The sequence below is a fragment of the Phyllobates terribilis genome, unplaced genomic scaffold (genome assembly GCF_046119375.1).
Source record: "Phyllobates terribilis strain yellow unplaced genomic scaffold, ASM4611937v1 Scaffold_11__3_contigs__length_659146591, whole genome shotgun sequence".
NCBI classification, from domain to species: domain Eukaryota; kingdom Metazoa; phylum Chordata; class Amphibia; order Anura; family Dendrobatidae; genus Phyllobates; species Phyllobates terribilis.
The window spans coordinates 574,394,767-574,421,989 of record NW_027362771.1 but is presented as its reverse complement, the minus strand read 5'-3'; the positions used below and the strand labels follow the sequence as shown (position 1 = coordinate 574,421,989).

General features: G+C 44.1%; 8 non-coding genes across 8 annotated transcripts; all 8 read left to right on the top strand.

The window, feature by feature from the left end:
* The first annotated feature begins 5,219 nt into the window (after nt 1-5,219).
* On the top strand, nt 5,220-5,292 carry TRNAK-UUU (transfer RNA lysine (anticodon UUU)). The gene has a single exon. It is a non-coding gene; the product is annotated as a tRNA-Lys (tRNA).
* Nucleotides 5,293-6,992: 1,700 nt separating this feature from the next.
* LOC141168311 (U4 spliceosomal RNA) lies at nt 6,993-7,132 on the top strand. Its single transcript, XR_012252052.1, has one exon. It is a non-coding gene; the product is annotated as a U4 spliceosomal RNA (small nuclear RNA).
* Nucleotides 7,133-11,077: 3,945 nt separating this feature from the next.
* LOC141167872 (U4 spliceosomal RNA) lies at nt 11,078-11,217 on the top strand. The gene has a single exon (XR_012251658.1). It is a non-coding gene; the product is annotated as a U4 spliceosomal RNA (small nuclear RNA).
* A 2,867-nt stretch (nt 11,218-14,084) lies between these two features.
* On the top strand, nt 14,085-14,157 carry TRNAK-UUU (transfer RNA lysine (anticodon UUU)). Its single transcript has one exon. It is a non-coding gene; the product is annotated as a tRNA-Lys (tRNA).
* A 701-nt stretch (nt 14,158-14,858) lies between these two features.
* On the top strand, nt 14,859-14,998 carry LOC141167860 (U4 spliceosomal RNA). The gene has a single exon (XR_012251647.1). It is a non-coding gene; the product is annotated as a U4 spliceosomal RNA (small nuclear RNA).
* A 3,076-nt stretch (nt 14,999-18,074) lies between these two features.
* Nucleotides 18,075-18,147, top strand: TRNAK-UUU (transfer RNA lysine (anticodon UUU)). The gene has a single exon. It is a non-coding gene; the product is annotated as a tRNA-Lys (tRNA).
* Nucleotides 18,148-20,491: 2,344 nt separating this feature from the next.
* LOC141168198 (U4 spliceosomal RNA) lies at nt 20,492-20,631 on the top strand. Its single transcript, XR_012251944.1, has one exon. It is a non-coding gene; the product is annotated as a U4 spliceosomal RNA (small nuclear RNA).
* Nucleotides 20,632-25,668: 5,037 nt separating this feature from the next.
* On the top strand, nt 25,669-25,808 carry LOC141168483 (U4 spliceosomal RNA). Its single transcript, XR_012252219.1, has one exon. It is a non-coding gene; the product is annotated as a U4 spliceosomal RNA (small nuclear RNA).
* Nucleotides 25,809-27,223: the final 1,415 nt, after the last annotated feature.

Below are 27,223 nucleotides of genomic sequence, written 5' to 3'. Positions count from 1 at the left end.
TATATATTTAAATATATGTATATAAAATGATATATATATATAATATGTATTTAAATATAGATATGATATGTATATCTATTTTTTTCTTCTTAAACTGAGAAAATACGATTTATTTAAATATATTTATTCAATATATACCGTATATTCCGGCGTATAAGACGACTTTTGAAGACTGAAAAATCTTCTGTCTAGTCTGGGGTCGTCTTATACGCCGGTAATGTTTTTGAACTTTCAGAAATTGACATGCGGGGATACTCTGGGGGTGTTAATAAGCTGCCGTGGCCGTATCTCTGCCATGTGGGAGTTAATATAAGGTGGAGGGAGTTAAAATACGGCGGCGGTAGGTCCAGACAGTCAGCGCTTCTGTGCTGAAACTGACACAGCGCAGCGTATTCCCAGCAGCGGAGACAGACAGAACCTAGCAAACTTTTCTGACACATCGCAGTGTCTTCCCAGCTCCGGACACAGCGCAGGGCTTCTGTGCCGACAGCTTTCACTTGTCACAGAAGCGCTGCGCTGTGTCCGGAGCTGGGAAGTTTTAAACAATCACACAGCCCCATACTGCTTCCCCGCAGCCTCCCACCCCGATCCTCCGCTCCCCTCGCCACCTCCCATCCCGATCGTAAGTTAGGACCGGGCGGGGAGCGCAGCACCAAGGAGCGGGGAGCGAAGGACCCGGGCGGGGAAGCCGGCAGTGAAAAGACTTCACCGCCGGCTTTCCCGTTCTGTGCTGCGCTTTCCCGCCGGTTATTTCAAATGAACAGCTGAGGTATCAGGTGATGCCGATCAGCTGTTCATTTGAAGTCGCCGCGGTGCCCTCAGAGGGTTCATGTGAGTTCATGCTTCACTGCATTGCATGAACTCACATGAACTTTCCCACGGTCTCACAGGTCAGCCTCACCTCCCAGACCCGTCATGATTGGTGTGTGCGGGTGTCTGTGCGGGTGTCTGCGAGTGTGTGTGGGGTGTCTGTGCGTGTGTCTGCGAGTGTGTGTGGGGTGTCTGTGCGATGTCTGCGGGTGTGTGCGGTGTCTGTGAGATGTCTGCGAGTGTGTGCGGGTGTGCGCGGTGTCTGTGCGATGTCTGCGAGTGTGTGCGGGTGTGCGCGGTGTCTGTGCGATGTCTGGGGGTGTGTGCGGTGTCTGTGCGATGTCTGCGGGTGTGCGCGGTGTCTGTGCGATGTGTGCGGGTGTGTGCGTGCAGGCAGACATAGGCCGATGTGACACTACTACTCCCATCGGCCTATGTCTGTCCCCCGTCCATTCCTGCCAGCAGGATCAGCTCGATGGGAGCAGTAGTTCCCATCAGCCTGATCCTGCTATATAAATTGCCCTACTGTGTCCCCAATAAATGTTAAATACATGTCATTGGTGGCCAGTGGTTACCTACAATAAATTAGTTCATACATTACCTGTCCCCGCCGATCGCCACCTAAAATAAAGTAAAAAATAAAAAACTACACCTATACTCACCTAGACACCTAATTCCCCGAAGCCATCGATCTCCTGTAATAAAATATAAAATAATAAACCACAACCTTATCCTTACCCCTCCGTAGTAGTCCACGAGTGTCCCACGAAGATCTCCAGTTCAGAGCAGCCACATAGAATGTGACCGCTCTGAACCGCTGCCGCCGCTAGAATGACGGGGCCGTAAAGCAGCCCCGTCATTGTATAAGCGGGTTCACTGGAGTTCAGGCAGTGCTGCTCCGGTCAGCTTCTTTACGGCCCTGCTGTATCGTGAGAAATTCCCACGGTACAGCAGTGCCGTAAAGGAGGTCTCCGGAGCTGCGCTGACTGAATGCACTCCGGTGACCTCAGTCAGTGGCTCCCGCTGCCGGGAGCGGACGTGTTCCCGGCAGCGTGAGCTTACAGCATCCATGCACAGCTGTCACCATCTCCAGATGTGACAGCTGTGCTTGAGAGATCAGCGCAGGAACGTGGACAGGTAACTATTTTTTTTTTAGTAAACTAAGAATTAAATAAAATGGTGTGGTTTATTTCAAATAAATTATTTTTTTCTTGGTGTAGTGTGTGTTTTTTCTTTTTAACACTTTGTAGGTTAGCAATGGGGGTGTCTTATAGACGCCCATCATTACTAACCTGGGCTTCATGGCAGCTGGCGCTGACATGAACCCCAGCCCTATTACCCCCTGCCACCGCTACAGGGCAGTGGGAAGAGCGAGGCTAAGTGCCAGAATTGGCGCATCCTATGGATGCGCCATTTCTGGGGCGGCTGACGGCTGGTGTTTCTAGCCTGGGAGGGGGCCAATATTCATGGCACCCTTCCTGGGCTATTAATATCAGCCCCCAGCTGTCTGCCTAGCCTTTGCTAGCTATTAAAATAGGGGGGACCCCACGTCATTTTTTTGGGGGGGTCCCCCATTTTAATAGCTAGTAAAGGCTAGGTATTCAGCTGGGGGCTGATATTAGTAGCCTGGGAAGCTCCGTGGGTATTACCCCCTTCCCAGGCTTCAAACATCTGCCCCAGCTGTCTGCTTAACCTCCGCTAGAGACTAAAATTAAGGGGAACCCCACGCCAATTTTTTTTTAAATAAATCCTTTATTTTAACACTAAATGACAAGTACAGTAACCAACACTATCACTGTACTTCATATATATGTGACTGACATGTTTCTATCTATCTAATCTATGTATGATTCTCTATTCCTTCTATTCTAAATTGTCGGGTACAGATGCTGAATTGCCGGCCGGCTTTTTTAAGGAGACGGTGCATGAAAACACTATTATTTTTTTAAATAAATCCTTTACACTAAATGACAAGTACAGTAAGCAACACTGTCACTGTACTTCATATATATGTGACTGACATGTTTCTATCTATCTAATCTATGTGTGAAGCTCTATTCTTTCTGTTGTAAATTGTCGGGTACCGGTGTATGCCGCTGATGAAAATGGATGATAGTAATGTTGTTGTTGTATGCCTTATGTTTATGAGTGACAGTTTTCCTGCTATATACCTGCATGTCATAAGAATTTAAATTAAAAAAGGACCATGTTAAATTCAAATCTGTTTTTTTTTTAATTTTTACCGGTGTTTGGTATGCGTTGGAAAAGGGGTAGTCCTATACGGTGAATCTATCCTAAACTCTATTTTAACAGGAAAGTAGGGGGGGTCGTCTTATACGCCGGAATATACGGTATATAATTTTAATTTTTTTTTTAAATGTCTTTGATTTTTTTTCAGTCCCTTCGGGGTTTAACCCTGCGATTGCCTGATATAAGAGACCCGCAGCCGCTCCGTACATCATGGATCGCACCCAGACTGTGGACCGCAGATTTGTGAAACCGGTCTTAGATAAACCTTTCCTCTGGACGGAGCTCTGCCGTTATGGACGGGTCGTGTCTGGAATTACTGCTCAGCTTTATTTTAGTAAATGGAGCTCAGTTGCAATACCACACACAACCTGTGAACCGGAGTGGCGCTGTTTTTGGAAGAAAGCAGCCATGATTTCTAATACAGTACATGTTTGTAAAGCACTTTGTTTTTTTTTGGACAATGAATAGTATTTATTAGGTGAAGTTTTCTGTACTTGTATGTACAAACATAGCGGTGACAGGGGCCTTCACTAGACCCCCGGCTGTCATGGTAACCCATCGGCACCATGCAATCACATTGCAGGAGTGGGTGGGAATTTGGGGGGTCGAGATGGGTGCAGACAAATCACGACCATTTACATGCCGCTGTCAGACATTGTCAGAGGGTTGAACAGCAGCGATCAGAGCTTGCACCGGTGGTTGTCTTTGTTTCCCATAGCAACCAATCACGGTCCGGATTTCATTTCTTACACAGCTCTGGTAAAATGAAAGCTGCTCTGTGATTGGTTGCTATGGACACCAAAGACTTTCATAGCAACTGTTTCTTTCTGGGGTCACACAGACTTTTCTACAGAAAAAATAAATAAATTAAGAAAAACACTAAAAGTGTGTGATAAAAAAACAAAACCGCAAGTGATGGGGGAAGGGGAATCACAGACCCAACCTAAGTTAGAGGACAGACCCCACAGGGAGAGAGGCGTGGTCTCTTTCGATGTACATGGAGCCTTTCAGCTGACTATGATCCGGTCTAATCACCTTAAAGGGGTTGTCCAGGACAGAAATCTTCAAAGTGTTTCCGAGGATAAACGTCTCTATGTCACCAGACTTCCTAATATCCAGCGCTGCCTTCCTGTCGCTTCCTCTGGTCTTTGTTGACAAGTTGCTGGCGAGACATCACAACTACAGAACGTGACCACTGCAGCCAATCACCAGACTGATGCCGACCTCAGTGATTGGCTGTAGTGGTCACAAGTTGTGGCATCACTGCTGCAGCCTCTTGACAGGACGGGAAACAATGACAGACAGGCAGCTCGGAAGTATCGGGGAGTGAGGAAAACACAGTTTATTATTATTTTCACTGGGCAAGCCTACGGAGATAGAAAACTTAATAATAGAAAAACCCTTTAAAAAGTTGAAAAAATACTCGCCTCCATACTTCATAAACAGCCAGTCACTGAACATCCTATTAGGCCGTACAGATGTGGGATCACTGCAGCCAGTCTATGATCACATTGGTCACTGCTATGGCTAGTGATTGGCTGCAGCGGTTACATTGTAAAATGGTTAAACAAAACTGTCTACACACCTTCTTATAAGAGACAGACTAAATATTATTCATTTTCTTTATGTTGCTGCCATGTTGGCGTTCCATTATGTTGGTCTTGTTGCACATAGTACAGGCTCTTGTTGCACATAGTACAGACTCTTTTTGCACATAGTACAGGCTCTTGTTGCTCTCATGTTATGTGTATGGTCCGAGCGGAAGTGATGGGGAACTGTGCAGAGATGGCGCTCGGCCTTGTGGCTCCAAATGGTATTACTGTGTGACTGCGTAGGTGACCCCTTGAACATCGGATGTTTCCTGCTACTCAGGATCAGTCATAGGGGGCACACAAAGCAGGCGGGAGCTGTGCACATCAGTAGTTATGGTGTGCAGCCTTAGGTCACTTACAGAGGGAACATAACCTCTGTGACTGACCCTGGCAGGTCCAAGGAGGCATTCATCCTATGGGCTTCAGTGAGTGTGCATGTAATATATGGTATCAGTATAGATCCCTTCATACTTCCCAGGTGCAAGAAATAATGTATTTATATAATACAAGGTGTTAGTTGTTGTTAGTTCCACACTGAAATCTTACCACTCCTATGTTTTCTACAGAGCCTGGATAGCTCAGTCAGTAGAGCATCAGACTTTTAATCTGAGGGTCCAGGGTTCAAGTCCCCGTTTGGGCAGAATTGTTATTTAATAAAATTTCATGACATTTTTTTTCAAACAACTGCATGATATGTATGTAAGGTCACCTGCACAGTTTCCCATATTGTGGCATCCATAGGCCACAGATTACACCGTCCCTTTTTGGATCACCTTGGGGAAGACCCGGCTTTATACAGATTTCGGGTAAGTATAAATAATCCGAGGCTGATTCGTTAATTAGTCAGAAGTCACATTGGTCAGTTTTTGTCAAGGATTAGAAAAAAATGTCTGTTCCACACTAGTCCAGAGTTGTGTCCGGAGCCGCCAGCCTGATTTTTATTTTTTTTCTGAACAAGTTTTCGAAAGTCACAAACAGAGAACATGGTTTATGGACACATTGAAAACCCATAAAGAACTGTCTAGAAATTTCTGGATGGTACAAAAACCCGATTAAGTCTGGTATTACTGCTCAGCTCTATTGAAGAGAATAGGGCCTAGCTGCAATACCACAAACAACCTGTTCACAGGGGTGGCGCTGTTTTTTGTAACTCCGAAAAATTGCTATAAACTAGTAGTTGCATTTTCGAGACTGAATCATGTGGTTATAATAGATGTGCTTTCCTATTTTGTGGAGGTGGGAGATCTGACTTGTCTGCAGGCTGACGATGAAAGAAGTGGCCAATCTATTTTTTTTTCTCTCTGTTTTCTAAAAGCCACAACATTTTTATTTCTCCATCCGCGTTGCTGTATGAGAGCTCATCTCTTGCGGGACGAGATTTAGTGTTGTATGATAGCATTCATTTTGCCATAAAATATACTGAATAGTGGGAAAAATTCCAAGTAATGAAAAAGTTTTGATTCCGCCATTGTTATTTGAGTTTTGATTTTTTGGCGTTCAAATTGCTGTAAAAATGACCTGATAACTTTCTTCTACTTGTCAGTGCGATCATCGTGATGTCACATTTTATATAGTTGTTTTACTGTAAAAAAAAAAATCAAACTGCTTTAAATAAAAATATCTTGTTTCAGCCATCATATTCTGAGAGCCATAACTTTTATTTTTTGGGTTGTTAGAGTTGTGCGAGGTCTTGTTTTTTTGGGGGCGAGGTGTAGTCTATATTGTACCATTTTGGGGTCCATATGACTTTCGTATCTGTTTTAATTCCACTTTATTTTGGGAGGTGACATGACTCCTCCCCCAACCTCCCCTGCAATTCTGCCATTTAGATTTTTTTTTCTTCGGTTTCGGCTTGTAGCATTTGGGATAAAAATATTTTATTAGTTCAGATATTTAGAAACCCAGCAATACCCAATGTGCTAATTTTTTTACATATTGGTAAAAGGGGAGTGATTTTATTTTTATCAGTCCCCTTTGGGGACTTGGACCTGCGATTGCTTAATACTCACCTCTATACAGGCAGCCTCTGTACATCCTATTCTGGACGCACAGATGGGCATGATCTTATTTTTATCAGTCCCCTTAGGGGACTTAAACCTGCAATTGCTTAATATTCGCCTCCATAAATAGGAATAACGGTATTATATCAGTGCATAAACCCCCTCCCCTCCCCCAGCCTGGGGAGCTTTTCTTTCTGCCATTACAGACTTAGGAGAGGGGTGTTATTAGGATATCCACTCCCAGAATCCTTTGCTCCCACAGCCCCCTAATGGCTTTGTCTCTCCTCAGTGTAGACAGAGCCCCAGATCCGGAGGCCGCAGCTCCTCACAGATGGCCTCCAGCTTTGCGCAGTGGCAGTATCATAGCCCATGAGGTTTATCCGAGGCGTGATTATTGCTAGTTGAAAACTTTTCCCAATACTCCGCCATGATGACTTGAAATACAGTCAGCATGGCAATTTTTGACAGTCTCCCAGGAGACTGAATAGGTGGTAAAGAGCAGACTAAGGATGGGTGGTGTGCAAATAGCAATCTGTGAGCTTTGTGGTTGGAGTTTGTCATGTTAGTGCTTTCAGTTGTGCAATGTGGTGGCCATCTTTGTACTCGTGTGGTGGCTCTGATGCTGCCGTCTTTGTACTCCTTATAATACTGTGCGGCCGCCATCTTTGTACTGCTGATAATACTGTGCGGCTGCCATCTTTGTACTCTTGTGGTGGCTCTGATGCTGCCATCTTTGTACTCCTGATAATACTGTGCGGCCGTCATCTTTGTACTCTTGTGGTAGCTCTGGCGCCGCCATCTTTGCACTCTTGTGGTAGCTCTGGTGCCGCCATCTTTGTACTCTTGTGGTAGCTCTGGTGCCGCCATCTTTGTACTCTTGTGGTGGCTCTGATGCTGCCATCTTTGTACTCCTGATAATACTGTGCGGCCGCTATCTTTGTACTCTTGTGGTGTGTCTGGTGCCGCCATCTTTGTACTCCTGATAATACTGTGCGGCCGCCATCTTTGTACTCTTGTGGTGGCTCTGATGCTGCCATCTTTGTACTCCTGATAATACTGTGCGGTCGCCATCTTTGTACTCCTGATAATACTGTGCGGCCGCCATCTTTGTACTCTTGTGGTAGCTCTGGTGCCGTCATCTTTGCACTCTTGTGGTAGCTCTGGTGCCGCCATCTTTGTACTCCTGATAATACTGTGCGGCCGCCATCTTTGCACTCTTGTGGTAGCTCTGGTGCCGCCATCTTTGTACTCCTGATAATACTGTGCGGCCGCCATCTTTGCACTCTTGTGGTAGCTCTGGTGCCGCCATCTTTGTACTCCTGATAATACTGTGCGGCCGCCATCTTTGTACTCTTGTGGTAGCTCTGGTGCCGCCATCTTTGCACTCTTGTGGTAGCTCTGCTGCCGCCATCTTTGTACTCTTGTGGTAGCTCTGGTGCCGCCATCTTTGTACTCCTGATAATACTGTGCGGCCGCTATCTTTGTACTCTTGTGGTGTGTCTGGTGCCGCCATCTTTGTACTCCTGATAAGACTGTGCGGCCGCCATCTTTGCACTCTTGTGGTAGCTCTGGTGCCGCCATCTTTGCACTCTTGTGGTAGCTCTGGTGCCGCCATCTTTGTACTCTTGTGGTAGCTCTGGTGCCGCAATGTTTGTACTCCTGATAATACTGTGCTGCCGCCATCTTTGTACTCTTGTGGTGGCTCTGGTGCCGCCATGTTTGTACTCCTGATATTACTGTGCGGCCGCCATCTTTGCACTCTTGTGGAGTGTCTTGTGCCGCCATCTTTGTACTCCTGATAATACTGTGCGGCCGCTATCTTTGTACTCTTGTGGTGTGTCTGGTGCCGCCATCTTTGTACTCCTGATAATACTGTGCGGCCGCTATCTTTGTACTCTTGTGGTGTGTCTGGTGCCGCCATCTTTGTACTCCTGATAATACTGTGCGGCCGCTATCTTTGTACTCTTGTGGTGTGTCTGGTGTCGCCATCTTTGTACTCCTGAAAATACTGTGCGGCCGTCATCTTTGTACTTTTGTGGTAGCTCTGGTGCCGCAATCTTTGTACTCCGGATAATACAGTGCGGCCGCCATCTTTGTACTCTTGTGGTGTGTCTGGTGCCGCCATCTTTGTACTCCTGATAATACTGTGCAGCTGCCATCTTTGTACTCTTGTGGTGGCTCTGGTGCCGCAATCTTTGTACTCCGGATAATACAGTGCGGCCGCCATCTTTGTACTCTTGTGGTGTGTCTGGTGCCGCCATCTTTGTACTCCTGATAATACTGTGCAGCTGCCATCTTTGTACTCTTGTGGTGGCTCTGGTGCCGCCATGTTTGTACTCCTGATAATACTGTGTGGCCTCCATCTTTGTACTCTTGTGTCTGATGCCGCCATATTTGTGCTCATGATTCTGTGTTGTCGCCATATTTGTGCTCCTAGCGATCCCATTCTCAAGTTGTGATTATCACCACACATGTTGTTATTTCTCTGGGAGACCATACAGATTCGATCACTGCCACCAGATGTCAGGGGATGCAACTCAGCTGCCTCTTATGGTCAGGACAATTACACAATAGACTGACGAGTGATGGACGAGACCACAGCTGCTTCTACTACAAGGCCGGTTATTGAGGAACTCACAGTGAGTGTACGGTATATGCACCTCCAATTCCAACGCATGGAATATATGTATATGTATATATACATATATATATATATATATATATATATATATATATACCCCCCGTATGGTCACTGCCAGCTCCACAATAACAAAAGGGAACCACTGCTCGCTGCCACCACCTCTGATTGGACACCCTTTACAGATAGCGTATGGCTTCAGGGTTGCGGTTTACAGAGCCAGAGGAACAGCGATATTAAATTTTATATAGTTAATAAAATATATAAATCCAGAAAGGTAGGCAGTGTTTATAAAAATATACAAAGATGATACAAAAGGGGAACAAAACAATATGGTATATATTCAATTACATAAAATAAAAGGGATAATAAGAGAAAAGTACTAAACCTAATCATGGAAATGAATCAGAGCTTAGTGGAAGAAAGTATTCCTTAGAGCAATAGACAGAATGACAGAGTACTGTGTCTTCCAGAACTGACAAATACCAAAAACCCAAACTTTGCTTTTTATTAGATCAAGGTTACCCGCACATGCCTCCACTCAGTGAGCTTATATGGGGGCCTGTCATGGGATGTGCTAGGTCTTTTAGAAGTTTATGAGATTTCCAACTTTCAGCATATCTTTGCCCCTGGAGGTCCCAGGTGGGAGATATTATTGTGTTTTCTATCACGATTTTACCTTTCTATAGAGATGAAACATGGCACAGATAGCATCATCCATCGGAATGATATTAAGTTGGAGGGGTTCGGATGGCCTTACCATGATGTGAGTGAATGCATTATGGTTGTCCTTTCGCTACAGCGCTGAAAATATTTCTCCCATAAATATCGGATTGATGCAACCCCAATATTCATCACTGACCACTGGCTCCTGAGTGTCTGAGATAATTCCATGAACAGAGGAAGCCCCTATACTTCTCTGCCTCTGAGCATAAGAATCCTAAGTTTGTTGGCTGGTTCCCATCAGATCCCTAAGGCCACGATCCCACTATCAGTATTTAGTCAGTATTTGGTCAGTATTTTTTCTCAGGAGTAGGAGCCAAAACCAGGTGAGGAACAATCAGAGAAAATGTATAATAGAAATAAGTGCATAAATTCTGCATTTATCACCCACTCCTGGTTTTGTCTCCCACTCCTGAGAAAAAATACTGACCGAATACTGACCAAATACTGATAGTGGGGACGTGGCCTTAATGTAATTACCTGCTCACAGCAGGAAGTCCCTACTTCAATGTTCAGCTCTTTCTCACTTCCCCAGTTATAATTAATCCCATATGTTCAATGTGAGGGTGATATGTCCCATGTCTGGAGATATCTTTATGGATTTTACAATTTCTCTCTAAGACATCTGTTGCATTATCTCCCTCCACTACCTAGAAATAAAACTACTATTTTTCTGGGCCCATAAACCTTAGATCTATGGAAATCCGCAATTATTTTACACCAAATAGTGTAAAATGTAAAGAAACAGTAACAAAAAAATAATAAAATAGAATTTTTGGTTCCTGCATATAAAAAGCGACTGTAACATCATACGTACCCTAAAAAGGTACCGTTAAAAGCTCCTACAGCTCGGCACAAATAATAACGAAATGTGGCCCCACACAGCAACATCGCTGGAAAAATGTTCTCCATCCTCCCTGCTACCAATTCTTCTTAAGGGAGGGGTTTATTAGCATATCCACTCCCAGAATCCTTTGCTCCCACAGCCCCCTAATGACTTTGTCTCTCCTCAGTGTAGACAGAGTCCCAGATCCGGAGGCCGCAGCTCCTCACAGATGGCCTCCAGCTTTGCGCAGTGGCAGTATCATAGCCCATGAGGTTTATCCGAGGCGTGATTATTGCTAGTTGAAAACTTTTCCCAATACCCCGCCATGAGGGCTCGTAATACAGTCAGCATGGCAATTTTTGACAGTCTCCCAGGAGACTGAATAGGTGGTTAATAGTAGAAAAAGAGCTATTGCTGTTTAACTGGAGTAATTCTAAATACAGTTGTATTGGAGCCGTATGTTACATGTGTCGGGCTGAGAATTATAAGTAACATTTCACTTCCCCGAGGACAAGAGAATCAGCAAAGAAACGTGCGGGATCAATTAGAGGATCACTATCTAGTCAGCTGCTTCCCCGGAGATTTCTCCATGTAGTCATGTTGTTGTTTTTTTCTTGTTATGTGGGCATGGTATTGCGGTATTACAGTCACTATTAGTTATTATCTATAAGTGTCTGATAACAGCATCCCTCAGCCACCAATTGATTAAAAGTCCCTTATGGCATTTGCCACCCCCCCCACTAATTCATCATAAGTCCCTGTATAGTGTTCTCTTCCACCCCTAGTTCATAATATGTCCTTTATAGCAGGGGTCTCAAACACGCGGCCCGCAGGCACAGACCCCTTGATGATCCCGACCTGGTCCAGGAGGAGCCGCCGACAGCAGCGCTGAATTGCCGCACAGAGACTGTTTCCCAGCACAGCATTTCCAATGACAGCCGCTGACCAATCAGAGGCCAGCAGCTGATATCTGCGTGTCGGCGCAGCGAGTATGACGTCATTGCCGTACGCTGATGTCAGCTGCTGGCCTCTGATTGGTCAGCGGCTGTCATTGGAAATGCTGTGCTGGGAGACAGTCTGTGTGCAGCAATGCAGCGCTGCTGTCGGCGGCTCCTCCTGGACCAGGTCGGGATCGTCAAGGGGTCGGACTCTGTGGTGCCTGCGGGCCACATCTGCAGGAAGGCCGCCGAGGGAACGGAGGACAGGTGAGAATCATCTTTTTTTTTTTATGTGTGTGAAGAACAGCACAGGGGGCACATAGCCACAAGAGGGGACCTGGATGGGGCACATAGCCACAAGATGGGGACCTGGATGGGGCACATAGCCTCAAGAGGGGACCTGGATGGGGCACATAGCCACAAGATGGGGACCTGGATGGGGCACATAGCCTCAAGAGGGGGACCTGTATGGGCACATAGCCACAAGATGGGGACCTGGATGGGGCACATAGCCACAAGAGGGGGACCTGGATGGGCACATAGCCACAAGAGGGGGACCTGGATGGGGCACAGAGCCACAAGATGGGGACCTGGATGGGGCACATAGCCACAAGAGGGGACCTGGATGGGGCACATAGCCACAAGAGGGGGACCTGGATGGGGCACAGAGCCACAAGATGGGGACCTGGATGGGGCACAGAGCCACAAGATGGGGACCTGGATGGGGCACAGAGCCACAAGATGGGGACCTGGATGGGGCACATAGCCACAAGAGGGGGACCTGGATGGGCACATAGCCACAAGATGTGGACCTGGATGGGGCACATACCCACAAGATGGGGACCTGGATGGGGCACATACCCACAAGATGGGGACCTGGATGGGGCACATACCCACAAGATGGGGACCTGGATGGGGCACAGAGCCACAAGATGGGGACCTGGATGGGGTACATAGCCACAAGATGGGGACCTGGATGGGGCACATAGCCACAAGAGGGGGACCTGGATGGGCACATACCCACAAGATGTGGACCTGGATGGGCACATACCCACAAGATGGGGACCTGGATGAGGCACATACCCACAAGATGGGGACCTGGATGGGGCACATAGCCACAAGAGGGGGACCTGGATGGGGCACATACCCACAAGAGGGGGACCTGGATGGGCACATACCCACAAGATGGGGACCTGGATGGGGCACAGAGCCACAAGATGGGGACCTGGATGGGGCACAGAGCCACAAGATGGGGACCTGGATGGGGCACAGAGCCACAAGATGGGGACCTGGATGGGGCACATAGCCTCAAGAGGGGGACCTGGATGGGCACATACCCACAAGATGGGGACCTGGATGTGGCACATAGCCACAAGATGGGGACCTGGATGGGGCACATAGCCACAGGATGGGGACCTGGATGGGGCACATAGCCACAGGATGGGGACCTGGTTGGGGCACATTAGTACAAGATGGGGACATTACTACAAGATGTTTGCCATTATTACTATATGATGCTAAATGTAATACAATTTTACTGTATGTGGCCAATTGGGGGAAACAAAATTGTAAAAATCAAAAAAATAAAAATAAAGCATGAAAAAATATTGGGCACTAAAAATGCTGTTTTATATGTAAACTAAAGTAAACACAAAAAAGTACACGTTTATTATCGCCACATCCATAAGGACCCAAGCTATAAAAAAATAAACACGGCAAAAATGTTCAAAAGATGTATACAAAAAAAAATGGTATCACTAAAAATGTCACATTGAACAAAAAATGCGGCCCCCCAAATTCAAATTTTTTCCATTTGCGGCCCATATACCCAGCCGAGTTTGAGACCCCTGCTTTATAGCGTCCTCCACCAACCCCAATTCATTATGAGACCCTCTAAGTATCTTCCTCCCACAACTCAATTTATTCTAAGTCCCTTATGGCATCCTACACCACTCCCAATTCATAATAAGTCCCTTGTGGTGTCCTCCCGCACTCTCCTGTTTATTATAAGCCTCTGTATAGCATTCTCCCCAATTCATTATAAGTCCCTGATATCATCCTGTCCCATCCACAAGTCATTACAAGTCCTTGATGACGTCCTCTCCCCAATTCAATCGTTGCCTCTTATGGGATCATCTCTGCATTGCTGGACAGGTCTGGAATACAGAAGAGACGGTTCCCTTCCAGGACGTAGAAACCAATGGACAGAACGTATAGTGGTGAATGGTGATAGTCTGTAACCAGAAAGGAGGAGCAGACGGCCGATAATACAGGAGAAAGTCATTGTGTCAGTGATCATGTACAGAAGCCCGGATAGCTCAGTCGGTAGAGCATCAGACTTTTAATCTGAGGGTCCAGGGTTCAAGTCCCTGTTCAGGCGGAAGCTTTTAATAAAGATGAAACCAATAAACTCTATTTCTAAAGGATATAAGAGACCTAGGGAAGGACAAATGATGGCGACTGTTCAGGAAAATATCACGGTTACTGTAATATCCTTGATTCCAGTTAGTTTTGGGTGGTGACCTTGTTTTCCTTAGCTGCACTTTTGGCGCCAACAACAGGCGATCACTGATAATGTAATATAGGAACTTGTGAACAGTCTGTATAGAGGGCACTATATGGCGGTATTCAGTCACTATTTAGTATTATAATGTGGTGATGGTATGGCGGTATTTAATCACTATTTTCTGTTATTATGTGCTGATGGTTTGGCGGTTATAAGTCACTATTTGTTATTATATGGTCACAGCATGACAGTATTGCTTCTCTTCTTGCGCCATCATCAGGAAGTTCCTGGTAATGCAATCCTGTAACACATAAGTGAAGGTTTCCCCAGGACGCAGGAGCAGACAGTCTGTATAGCAGGAGGTGGTGACACTATGGTCAGATGGAGGATAAACCCTCTCCCCTCTCCCAGCCTGGGGGGCTTTTCTTTCTTCCATTACAGACTTAGGGGAGGGGTGTTATTAGCATATCCACTCCCAGAATCCTTTGCTCCCACAGCCCCCTAATGACTTTGTCTCTCCTCAGTGTAGACAGAGCCCCAGATCCGGAGGCCGCAGCTCCTCACAGATGGCCTCCAGCTTTGCGCAGTGGCAGTATCATAGCCCATGAGGTTTATCCGAGGCGTGATTATTGCTAGTTGAAAACTTTTCCCAATACCCCGCCATGAGGGCTCGTAATACAGTCAGCATGGCAATTTTTGACAGTCTCCCAGGAGACTGAATAGGTGGTTGAGATAGATCTGAATGGGCCATGTGCTGTAGGATCAATATTCTAGAAATTATAACATTTCAGGTATATTTCTATGCCAATGAGAACTTGTTCCCTGCAGGAAGAATTATATATATATATATCTGTGAGTATAAAGATCAAACACCCACTTTTCCAAAAATAAATAAAAAATTAACACATTTGTTATCGCTGGGTACATATATAAAATACTATTTATTATATACGGCGTGCACCAAAACAGAAGAAAGTGTAAATGGCAAATTCTCTGGGATTTTTTTGGTCACCTCCCAAAATATGATGGAATAATAAGAGATAAAAAAAGTCATATAGACCCCAAAATAGTACTGATAGTATATGTGTATATATATACATATCAGAAAATGTAAAACAATACATGAAAAAATTCTATATATACTGTACATATGTGTTTATATATATATATATATATATTTATATTTATTTATATGAATATATAATTAGAAAAATACAGGTGCAGCACTAGCAAAGTTATTACAAAAACAGTTGGGTGCTAAATACGCCTTACAGGCAAAACCAAACCTCAAGACGTCCAGCAAAGACAAAGGCAGCGCTCCATAGTCCAATATAGGGGGATTTATTGACCCATCACGTCAGGGCAACGTTTCGTTCAAAATGTGAAACTTTTTCCAGCTTGAAAAAGTTCACCCTATATTGAACAATGGAGTGCTGCTGCCTTTGTCTTTTTTGGATATATATGTATATATAAATATATTTTTATTTCTTCTTTAAATATTATAAATATTAGATATGAACATTTTTTGAAAAATCTAAAAAATGTTAAAGATTATATATATATATGCACATAATTTTTATTTTTTCTTTAAATATTCTAATATATATTTAAATATATGTATATAAAATGATATATATATATAATATGTATTTAAATATAGATATGATATGTATATCTATTTTTTTCTTCTTAAACTGAGAAAATACGATTTATTTAAATATATTTATTCAATATATATATAATTTTAATTTTTTTCTTTAAATGTCTTTGTTTTTTTTTCAGTCCCTTCGGGGTTTAACCCTGCGATTGCCTGATATAAGAGACCCGCAGCCGCTCCGTACATCATGGATCGCACCCAGACTGTGGACCGCAGATTTGTGAAACCGGTCTTAGATAAACCTTTCCTCTGGACGGAGCTCCGCCGTTATGGACGGGTCGTGTCTGGAATTACTGCTCAGCTTTATTTTAGTAAATGGAGCTCAGTTGCAATACCACACACAACCTGTGAACCGGAGTGGCGCTGTTTTTGGAAGAAAGCAGCCATGATTTCTAATACAGTACATGTTTGTAAAGCACTTTGTTTTTTTTTGGACAATGAATAGTATTTATTAGGTGAAGTTTTCTGTACTTGTATGTACAAACATAGCGGTGACAGGGGCCTTCACTAGACCCCCGGCTGTCATGGTAACCCATCGGCACCATGCAATCACATTGCAGGAGTGGGTGGGAATTTGGGGGGTCGAGATGGGTGCAGACAAATCACGACCATTTACATGCCGCTGTCAGACATTGTCAGAGGGTTGAACAGCAGCGATCAGAGCTTGCTCCGGTGGTTGTCTTTGTTTCCCATAGCAACCAATCACGGTCCGGATTTCATTTCTTACACAGCTCTGGTAAAATGAAAGCTGCTCTGTGATTGGTTGCTATGGACACCAAAGACTTTCATAGCAACTGTTTCTTTCTGGGGTCACACAGACTTTTCTACAGAAAAAATAAATAAATTAAGAAAAACACTAAAAGTGTGTGATAAAAACACAAAACCGCAAGTGATGGGGGAAGGGGAATCACAGACCCAACCTATGTTAGAGGACAGACCCCACAGGGAGAGAGGCGTGGTCTCTTTCGATGTACATGGAGCCTTTCAGTTGACTATGATCCGGTCTAATCACCTTAAAGGGGTTGTCCAGGACAGAAATCTTCAAAGTGTTTCCGAGGATAAACGTCTCTATGTCACCAGACTTCCTAATATCCAGCGCTGCCTTCCTGTCGCTTCCTCTGGTCTTTGTTGACAAGTTGCTGGCGAGACATCACAACTACAGAACGTGACCACTGCAGCCAATCACCAGACTGATGCCGACCTCAGTGATTGGCTGTAGTGGTCACAAGTTGTGGCATCACTGCTGCAGCCTCTTGACAGGACGGGAAGCAATGACAGACAGGCAGCTCGGAAGTATCGGGGGGTGAGGAAAACACAGTTTATTATTATTTTCACTGGGCGAGCCTACGGAGATAGAAAACTTAATAATAGAAAAACCCTTTAAAAAGTTGAAAAAATACTCGCCTCCATACTTCATAAACAGCCAGTCACTGTACATCCTATTAGGCCGTACAGATGTGGGATCACTGCAGCCAGTCTATGATCACATTGGTCACTGCTATGGCTAGTGATTGGCTGCAGCGGTTACATTGTAAAATGGTTAAACAAAACTGTCTACACACCTTCTTATAAGAGACAGACTAAATATTATTCATTTTCTTTATGTTGCTGCCATGTTGGCGTTCCATTATGTTGGTCTTGTTGCACATAGTACAGGCTCTTGTTGCACATAGTACAGACTCTTTTTGCACATAGTACAGGATCTTGTTGCTCTCATGTTATGTGTATGGTCCGAGCGGAAGTGACGGGGAACTGTGCAGAGATGGCGCTCGGCCTTGTGGCTCCAAATGGTATTACTGTGTGACTGCGTAGGTGACCCCTTGAACATCGGATGTTTCCTGCTACTCAGGATCAGTCATAGGGGGCACACAAAGCAGGCGGGAGCTGTGCACATCAGTAGTTATGGTGTGCAGCCTTAGGTCACTTACAGAGGGAACATAACCTCTGTGACTGACCCTGGCAGGTCCAAGGAGGCATTCATCCTATGGGCTTCAGTGAGCGTGCATGTAATATATGGTATCAGTATAGATCCCTTCATACTTCCCAGGTGCAAGAAATGATGTATTTATATAATACAAGGTGTTAGTTGTTGTTAGTTCCACACTGAAATCTTACCACTCCTGTTTTCCACAGAGCCTGGATAGCTCAGTCAGTAGAGCATCAGACTTTTAATCTGAGGGTCCAGGGTTCAAGTCCCTGTTTGGGCAGAATTGTTATTTAATAAAATTTCATGACATTTTTTTTCAAACAACTGCATGATATGTATGTAAGGTCACCTGCACAGTTTCCCATATTGTGGCATCCATAGGCCACAGATTACACCGTCCCTTTTTGGATCACCTTGGGGAAGACCCGGCTTTATACAGATTTCGGGTAAGTATAAATAACCCGAGGCTGATTCGTTAATTAGTCAGAAGTCACATTGGTCAGTTTTTGTCAAGGATTAGAAAAAAATGTCTGTTCCACACTAGTCCAGAGTTGTGTCCGGAGCCGCCAGCCTGATTTTTATTTTTTTTCTGAACAACTTTTCGAAAGTCACAAACAGAGAACATGGTTTATGGACACATTGAAAACCCATAAAGAACTGTCTAGAAATTTCTGGATGGTGCAAAAACCCGATTAAGTCTGGTATTACTGCTCAGCTTTATTGAAGAGAATAGGGCCTAGCTGCAATACCACAAACAACCTGCTCACAGGGGTGGCGCTGTTTTTTGTAACTCCGAAAAATTGCTATAAACTAGTAGTTGCATTTTTGAGACTGAATCATGTGGTTATAATAGATGTGCTTTCCTATTTTGTGGAGGTGGGAGATCTGACTTGTCTGCAGGCTGACGATGAAAGAAGTGGCCAATCTATTTTTTTTTCTCTGTTTTCTAAAAGCCACAACATTTTTATCTCTCCATCCGCGTTGCTGTATGAGAGCTCATCTCTTGCGGGACGAGATTTAGTGTTGTATGATAGCATTCATTTTGCCATAAAATATACTGAATAGTGGGAAAAATTCCAAGTAATGAAAAAGTTTTGATTCCGCCATTGTTATTTCAGTTTTGATTTTTTGGCGTTCAAGTTGCTGTAAAAATGACCTGATAACTTTCTTCTACTTGTCAGTGCGATCATCGTGATGTCACATTTTATATAGTTGTTTTACTGTAAAAAAAAAAAATCAAACTGCTTTAAATAAAAATATCTTGTTTCAGCCATCATATTCTGAAAGCCATAACTTTTATTTTTTGGGTTGTTAGAGTTGTGCGAGGTCTTGTTTTTTTCGGGGCGAGGTGTAGTCTATATTGTACCATTTTGGGGTCCATATGACTTTCGTATCTGTTTTAATTCCACTTTATTTTGGGAGGTGACATGACCCCTCCCCCAACCTCCCCTGCAATTCTGCCATTTACATTTTTTTTTCTTCGGTTTTGGCTTGTAGCATTTGGGATAAAAATATTTTATTAGTTCCGATATTTAGAAACCCAGCAATACCCAATGTGCTAATTTTTTTACATATTTGTAAAAGGGGAGTGATTTTATTTTTATCAGTCCCCTTTGGGGACTTGGACCTGCGATTGCTTAATACTCACCTCTATACAGGCAGCCTCTGTACATCCTATTCTGGACGCACAGATGGGCATGATCTTATTTTTATCAGTCCCCTTAGGGGACTTAAACCTGCAATTGCTTAATATTCGCCTCCATAAATAGGAAACAGCCCATCTCTGTACATCCTATTTTGGCCGTACAGATGTGTGATCACTACTGTCAGTCTCCAGTCACATTGGTTACTGCTGTGGCTAGTGATTGGCTGCAGTGGTTACATTGTAAAAGGGCTTAAAAAAACCTGTCTATGCACCTTCTTATAAGAGACCGTGGTTGCATTCACTCTTTGGAAGTGCTCAGAGGCTAATGGAAGCGAGTTAGGTCCAGCCTGAAATAGTCCTAAATCTTTAGTTCAGGGTTCGAGTACCTTTTCAGGCAGAAACTTTTAATAAAATTGAATAAAAAATGTTGAAATGACTCCATGATATATAGGTGATATAATATAATATACAGCACAACAGGCCTAATATTATGGGAGGAGGCTCAGCATGGAGGACTAGCGGTGATCTCCTCTGATGGCGCCACAACTAGGTCACCTGTACAGTTCCTTACATTGTGGCCTCTATAGGGCCACAGATTACAACATCCCTTTTCGACCACCTGATGGACCTGGTATTACACAGGATGCGGGTGTCTATAAATGATCGGAGAGGCCGAGCCCAGAGATAGTATTCTCTCACTATCTGGCATTATTATGAGATCATGGTAAGTTGGTATTTAGTCACTACTTTGTGTTATTCTGCGCTCATGGTATAACGGTATTATATCAGTGCATAAACCCCCTCCCCTCCCCCAGCCTGGGGAGCTTTTCTTTCTGACATTACAGACTTAGGGGAGGGGTGTTATTAGCATATCCACTCCCAGAATCCTTTGCTCCCACAGCCCCCTAATGACTTTGTCTCTCCTCAGTGTAGACAGAGCCCCAGATCCGGAGGCCGCAGCTCCTCACAGATGGCCTCCAGCTTTGCGCAGTGGCAGTATCATAGCCCATGAGGTTTATCCGAGGCGTGATTATTGCTAGTTGAAAACTTTTCCAAATACCCCGCCATGAGGGCTCGTAATGCAGTCAGCACGGCAATTTTTGACAGTCTCCCAGGAGGCTGACGATGTTCTTTGGGTTTTATTTTCACGGCATTTAGATTGCAGTAAAAACAACCTAATATCTTTGTTCCTCTGCTCAGTGCGGTGATAGCGATATCACATTTATATACGGGGATTTATTTTTTACTAGTTACAAAAAATCTTGTTTCTGTATTCTGAGCCAGAACTTATCATTTTCCGGTTGATGGAGACGTACGAGGACTTGTTTTTTCGGGGCGAGGTCTAGCTTTCATCAGTACTATTTTGGGGTCTATATGACTTTCTTATCTCTTATTATTCCATCGTATTTTGGGAGGTGACCAAAAAAATCCCAGAAAATTTGCCATTTACACTTTCTTCTGATACCAAATGTGTTAATTTTTTATCTGTTTTTGGAAAAGGGGGAGATATGATCTATATATATATATGTGTATATGTGCTTGTGTGTATAAAGATCAAATACAATATATATATGTAAAATATACAAGTGCTTCTCACTAAATTAGAATATCATCAAAAAGTTAATTTATTTCAGTTCTTCAATACAAAAAGTGAAACTCCCATATTATATAGAGTCATTACACACAGAGTGATCTATTTCAAGTGTTTATTTCTGTTTTGGCGTTCCATTATGTTGGCCTTTTTTCATATAGTACAGGCTCTTTTTGCACATAGTACAGGCTCTTTTTGCATATAGTACAGGCTCTTTTTGCACATAGTACAGGCTCTTTTTGCACATAATACAGGCTCTTGTTGCACATAGTACAGGCTCTTGTTGCTCTCATGTTATGTGTATGGTCCGAGCAGAAGTGACGGGGTACTGTGCAGAGATGGGGCTCGGCCTTGTTGCTCCAGACGGGATTACGGTGTGACTGTATAGATGACCCTGTGAACATCGGATGTTTCCCCCCGTTCAGGGTCAGTCGTAGGGGGCACACAAAGCAGGCGGGAGCTGTGCACATCAGTAGTTATGGTGTGCAGCCTTAGGTCACTTACAGAGGGAAGATAACCTCTGTGACTGACCCTGGCAGGTCCAAGGAGGCATTCATCCTGTGGGCTTCAGTGAGCGTGCATGTATTATATGGTATCAGTATAGATCCCTTCATACTTCCCAGGTGCAAGAAATAATGTATTTATATAATACAAGGTGTTGAACAGTGGTTGATTTCAGACTAAAATCTAACCACTCCCTTGTGTGGTGCAGAGGCCAGATAGCTCAGTCAGTGGAGCATCAGACTTTTAATCTCAGGGTCCAGGATTCAAGTCCCTGTTTGGGCAGAAGTGTTTTTTTAATAAAATGTAATGATGAAAAAATATTGAAATGACTGTATGATACATATATGTCTACCAGGAGCTGGTTGATGATGACACAATATTATGGGAGGTGGATCAGTATGGAGGACGAGCGGTGATCTCCTCTGATGGCGCCACAAGGTCTCCTGCACAGTCAGTTTCCTATATTGTGAAATCCATAGGGCCCCAGATTACTCTGTCCCTGATGGACCTGGCTTTATACAGATTTCGGGTAAATATAAATGACGGGAGAGGCGGAGCCAAGGTCTCTCCAGGAATTTCTGGATGGTGCAAAAACCTGATTATGTCTGGTATTACTGCTTAGCTCTATTGAAGAGAATGGGGTCTAGCTACAATACCACATACAACCTGTGCACAGGGGTGGCGCTGTTTTTTGTAATTCCGAACAATTCCTATAAACTAGCAGTTGCATTTGTCAGACTGAATCATGTGGGTATAATAGATGTGGTTTTCTATTGTGTGGAGGTGGGAGACCTGACTTGTCTGCAGGCTGACGGTGTTAGTAGTGACCAATGGAGATGGAAGTGTCGGCTTTCTCTCTCTCACTTCTCCTGTTTTAATTATTTTTCCTTTTCCCCAGTTATAATGAGTTCCATATGTTCAATGTGCGGGTGATATTTCCCTCTCCGGAGATGTCTGTGTGGATTTTAATTTTTCTTTATGACAGGGAGGTGGGAAAGTGAGGGGGAGGGTGGGCGAGCTGTAATTTTTGTTTGGTACCATTTTGGGGTCCTTACGACTTTCAAATCTGTTTTAATTCCACCTTATTTTGGGAGGTGACGCGACCAAAACACAATAAAATGCGATTCTGACATTGATATTTTTTCCTCTGTTTCAGTGTGTAGCATATGGGATAAGTAATATTTTATTAGTTCAGACATTTACCAACCTGGCGATACCAAAAGTGTAAATTTTTGACATTTTGGTAAAAAGTGGTCAGATTTTATTTTTTCCTGTCCCATTAAGGGACTTGGTGTTAGAACCCTCCTGTTTGTTTTTTCCATCTTGTGTTTTGCGGTCACAAGACCATCTGCCTTTATATTCCAGCTCTGCCCTTTTGGCTGTGCTGGACTTCAGTGTTTGACTGTTTCTCTAGCCTGGTGCTTCGGTGCCTTTCTCTGTCAGTTCGCTTGGTCCTTCTGGGACCTCTAGTACCTTTTTGTCAGTTAGTCTTTTTGTGTTCTGCAACAACTTCTCTGTTTAGGAGGTGTCCCATTTTTTGTCCCAGTCCTTAGTTCTTTTAGGGACCCCTCCTCTTATGCTATAGGTCTTCGTTCAGACTAGCCGAGGAATAAGGCGGGTCTGTTCGCTAGGAACAGTCAGCCTGCTACATAGTAGGGATTCAGCTTAGTCTTACTGTAGGGACAGCTTTTCCCTATCTTTCCTTAGTACTTGTTGCAGATCATAACACTTGGACCTGCAATTGCTTAATAGTCACCTCCATACAGCCAGTCTCTGTACATCCTATTCTGGCCGCACAGATGGGTGATCGATGTAGTCCAGTCTATGCTCGTGTTGGTCACTGCTGTGGTCAGTGATTGGCTGCAGTGGTTACATTGTAAAAGGTTTTAAAGTAAAACAGTCTACACCCCCTCTTATAAAAGACCGCTGTTGCATTTGTTCTTAGGCCCTCTAAGTGAGGTCTGAACCTCATGCATTTCTTCATGTTGCTGCATTGTTGGCGCTCCATTATGTTGGATGTTTCTCACTTTGTGAATGTAATTATTATAGACTGTTGCTGCACTTATGTTATGTGTATAGAACAAGAGGAAGTGACGGGGGACTATGCAGAGATAACGCTTGGCCGCGTGGCCTCCGACAGGATACTGTTTGACTGCCTAGGTGACCCCGTGAACATTCAATGGTTTCCGCCACTCAGGGTTAATGGTTACAGTGTGCAGTCTTAGGTCACTTACAGAGGGAAGATCACCTCTGTGAGTGACCCTGGCAGGTCCAAAGAGGCGTTCATGCTGTGGGCTTCAGTGAGTGTGCATGTAATATAATGTCTTTATATATGGTATCAGTGGTAGATCCCTTCATACTTCCCAGGTGCAAGAACTATTTGCACAGTAAAAGGTGTCAGATGACGATTGGTTCCAGACTGAAATGTTAGCACTCCAATATTTTCAACAGAGCCCAGATAGCTCAGTCGGTAGAGCATCAGACTTTTAATCTGAGGGTCCAGAGTTCAAGTCCCAAGCAGAAGTATTTTTTAATAAAATTGAATAATAAAAATTATTGAAACGACTGCATGAGGGACGGTCTAATCTGTGATATAATATATATTATAATATACAGCATTATAGACACAATATTGAGGGAGGCGGCTCAGTATGGAGGACGAACGGTGATCTCATCTGATGTAGCACGCAAGGTCACCTGCACAGTTTCCTATATTGTGACATCCACAGATTACACCGTCCCTGATGGACCTGGCTTTATACGGATTTTGGGTAAATATAAATGACCGGAGAGGCCGACCCCAGGCATTGTGCCTGTTAATTGTCCAGAAATCACATTAGTCTAATCGTTTTTTCCAGAACCAGGGCCGCACTTCTTCAGGTTTGTCCTGATTTTCCTATTCTTTTTTTTTGGAAAACTTCTTCCGAAGTCGCCGACTCTCAGCATGGTTTATGGACGCATCGACAACACATAACTGACTGCTCAGAAAAACCCCGAGAATCTCCCCGGGGACTGAATCATGTAGAGAACTAGGCTGCGTCATGTGTCATGTCGTTACATACTATTATTGAAGGTATTGTGGGTATTGCGGTATTCAGTCACTATCTGGTATTATTATGTGGTGATGGTATGGCGGTATTCAGTCACTATCTGGTGTTTTTATAGGGCAATGGTATGGCGGTATTCAGTCACTATCTGGGACTATTATATGGTGATGGCATGACAGTATTCAGTTTCTATCTGGTGCTATTATGAGGTAATAGTTTGGCGGTATTCAGTCACTATCTAGTGTTATGTGGTGATGGTATGGCAGTATTCAGTCACTATCTGGTGTTATTATATGGTATGGCGGTATTCATTCACTAATCAGTCAATGTTTTATGCTATTTTGTTGTCACTGTATGGCGGTATCCAGTCACTATTTGGTGCCGTTATACGACCATGGTTTTGAGGCATTCAGTCACTACTTGTTGTTATTATGTGGTTATAGTATGGCGGTATTCAGTCACTACTTGGTGTTATCATGTGGTTATAGTATGGCGGCATGTCAGCTGCTCTCCTGGCATTTTCAGCGGGGGTCACTAGTAACATAATCCCCTAATACATAAGTAAAGGTTCCTCTCCAGGAAATCAGATCCGGTGCTGAGTTCGTGTAGTAGAAGATGGAGAAACTGTGTAACCGGAAATGAGGAGCCGTCAGACGGCGGAGAGACCCAGCAGAAAGTCCTGACCTCAGAGTCTGTACAGAAGCCCGGATAGCTCAGTCGGTAGCATCAGACTTTTAATCCCTGTTCAAGTCCCTGTTCAGACGGAAGCTTTTAATCAAAAATGTTGAAACGTCTCTTGTTTCTTCCGTGACAGACTTAGGGGAGGGGTTTATTAGCATATCGTATGCTCCCAGAATCCTATGCTCCCAGAATCCTATGCTCCCAGAATCCTATGCTCCCAGAATCCTTTGCTCCCAGAATCCTTTGCTCCCACAGCCCCCTAATGACTTTGTCTCTCCTCAGTGTAGACAGAGCCCCAGATCCGGAGGCCGCAGCTCCTCACAGATGGCCTCCAGCTTTGCGCAGTGGCAGTATCATAGCTCATGAGGTTTATCTGAGGCGTGATTATTGCTAGTTGAAAACTTTTCCCAATATGTCGCCATGAGGGCTCATAATATAGTCAGTATGGCAATTTTTGACAGTCTCCCAGGAGACTGAATAGGTGGTTAATAGTAGAAAAACTGTTATTCTTGTTTAGCTAGAGTAATTCTATATACAGTTGTATTGGAGCTCTGTGTTATATGTGGGGCTGAGAATTATATGTAAAGTTTAATTTCCCTCAGGCCAGGGGCGTACATAGAAATCATGGGGCCCCCAAGAAAAAAATAATAATAGTCAGATCACAGAAGAGCAGATCTCACAACCTTCCAGCCTTTACATAGCAATTTTCCTCCTGCTGAAGTCATAGATTCCTCTTTCATTGCCCCCATAAAATATGTAAACAAATGTGCCCCCCAAACACAGTATGATACCCCCATGATGAATTCCTCTACACACATTATAATGACCCTACTGTACCCCACTTCAACTCCACAGGCAAAGTATGGTGATCCCGCAAACTGTGACCCCCACACAGCCCTCCATGCACTATAATGGGCCTACATACAGTATAATAGCCCGCACTAGCCCTCCAAACAGTATAATTGCTTGCATACAGTATAATAGACCCCCACATATTATAATAGCCCCACATAGCCTTCCATATAGTATAATGCGTCCCCATTAACTATCCATATAGTATAATGCACTCTCCATGGTCCTCCATAAAATATAGTGCACTCCCCATGGTCCTCCATACAATATAATGCACCCCCTATGGTACTCCATACAGTAGTATGAACCCCCATGGTCCTCCATACAGAATAATGTGCTCCCATGGTCCTCCATACAGAATAATGCACCCCATGGTCCTCCATACAGTATAATGCACCCCCATGATCCTCCATACAGTATAATGCACCCCATGGTCCTCCACACAATATAATGCGCCCACCATGACCCTCCAGACAGTATAATGCACCTGCATGGTCCTTCCCACAATATAATACACCCCACATGGTCCTCCATACAGTATAATGCACCCCCATGGTCCTTCATACAGTAGTATGCATTACCATGGTCCTCCATACAGTAGTATGCACCCCCATGATCCTCCATACAGTATAATGCACCCCCATAATCCTCCATACAATATAATGCTCTTCCGTGATCCTCCTTTCAGTAGTATGCACCTCCATACAATATAATGCACCCCCATGATCTTCCATACAGTAGTATGCACCATTAATGGTCCTCCATACAGTAGTATGCACCCCCCTGTTCCTCCATACAGTATAATGCGCCCCCATGGTCCTCCATACAGCATAATGTATCCCCAATGTCCTCGATACAGCATAATGTACCCCCATAGTACACCATACAATATAATGCAACCCCATGATCCTCCATACAGTTTAATGTGCCCCCATGGTCTTCCATACAATATAATGCACTCCCTTGATCCTTCATACAGTATTATGCACCTCCATGATCCTCCATACAATATAATGCACCCCCATACTGTATTATG